Source organism: Arachis ipaensis, chromosome B2, assembly GCF_059453495.1.
Source record: "Arachis ipaensis isolate K30076 ecotype BB chromosome B2, ASM5945349v1, whole genome shotgun sequence".
In the NCBI taxonomy this organism is placed as follows: domain Eukaryota; kingdom Viridiplantae; phylum Streptophyta; class Magnoliopsida; order Fabales; family Fabaceae; genus Arachis; species Arachis ipaensis.
In genome coordinates this window covers 83149018-83150218 of record NC_142437.1, presented here as the reverse complement: position 1 = coordinate 83150218, position 1201 = coordinate 83149018, and the positions used below count along the sequence as shown (strand labels likewise).

General features: G+C 41.6%; 1 non-coding gene across 1 annotated transcript; it reads left to right on the top strand.

The window, feature by feature from the left end:
- The first annotated feature begins 868 nt into the window (after positions 1-868).
- Positions 869-976, top strand: LOC148574628 (small nucleolar RNA R71). Its single transcript, XR_015906131.1, has one exon. It is a non-coding gene; the product is annotated as a small nucleolar RNA R71 (small nucleolar RNA).
- The last annotated feature ends 225 nt before the right edge of the window (positions 977-1201 follow it).

Sequence of the window (1201 nt, the reverse complement as noted above, 5' to 3'; positions counted from 1 at the left end):
CAGAGTCCTTTGGTTCCTCAGAGGGAAGCTCCTTATTGATCACTGGACGTCCCAGGAGGTCTTCCTCCTTGGGATTCACGTCCTCTCCTTCCCTTACAGGTTCGGCCATGGTGCTTATGTCAATGGCCTTGCACTCTCCTTTTGGATTCTCTTCTGTATTGCTTGGGAGAGTACTAGGAGGGATTTCAGTGATCCTTTTACTCAGCTGGCCCACTTGTGCTTCCAAATTTCTAATGGAAGACCTTGTTTCATTCATGAAACTTGTAGTGGCCTTGGATAGATCAGAGACTAAGTTTGCTAAATTAAAAGTATTTTGTTCAGAGTTCTCTGTCTGTTGTTGAGTAGATGATGGAAAAGGCTTGCTATTGCTAAACCTATTTCTTCCACCATTATTAAAGCCTTGTTGAGGCTTTTGATCCTTCCATGAGAGATTTGGATGATTTTTCCATGATGAGTTATAGGTGTTTCCATAAGGTTCACCTAAGTAATTCACCTCTGCTATTGCAGAGTTCTCAGGATCATAAGCTTCTTCTGCATAAGAAGCCTCTTGAGTACTGTTGGATGCAGCTTGCATTCCATTCAGACTCTGAGAGATCATATTGACTTGCTGAGTCAATATTTTATTCTGAGCCAATATGGCATTCAGAGTATCAACTTCAAGAACTCCCTTCTTCATAGGCGTCCCATTACTCACAGGATTCCTCTCAGAAGTGTACATGAACTGGTTATTAGCAACCATGTCAATGAGTTCTTGAGCTTCTGTAGGCATTTTCTTTAGGTGAATGGATCCACCTGCAGAAGTATCCAATGACATCTTTGATAACTCAGATAAACCATCATAGAATATATCCAGGATGGTCCATTCTGAAAGCATGTCAGAAGGACACTTTTTGGTCAGCTGTTTGTATCTTTCCCAAGCTTCATAGAGGGATTCACCATCTTTTTGTTTGAAGGTTTGAACATCCACTCTAAGCTTGCTCAGCTTTTGAGGAGGAAAGAACTTGGCTAAGAAAGTCGTGACCAGCTTATCCCAAGAGTTCAGGCTGTCTTTGGGTTGAGAGTCCAACCATATTCTAGCTCTGTCTCTTACAGCAAAAGGGAAAAGCATGAGCCTGTAGACTTCAGGATCTACTCCATTAGTCTTAACAGTATCACATATCTGCAAGAATTCAGTTAAGAACTGAAAAGGATCTTCAGATGG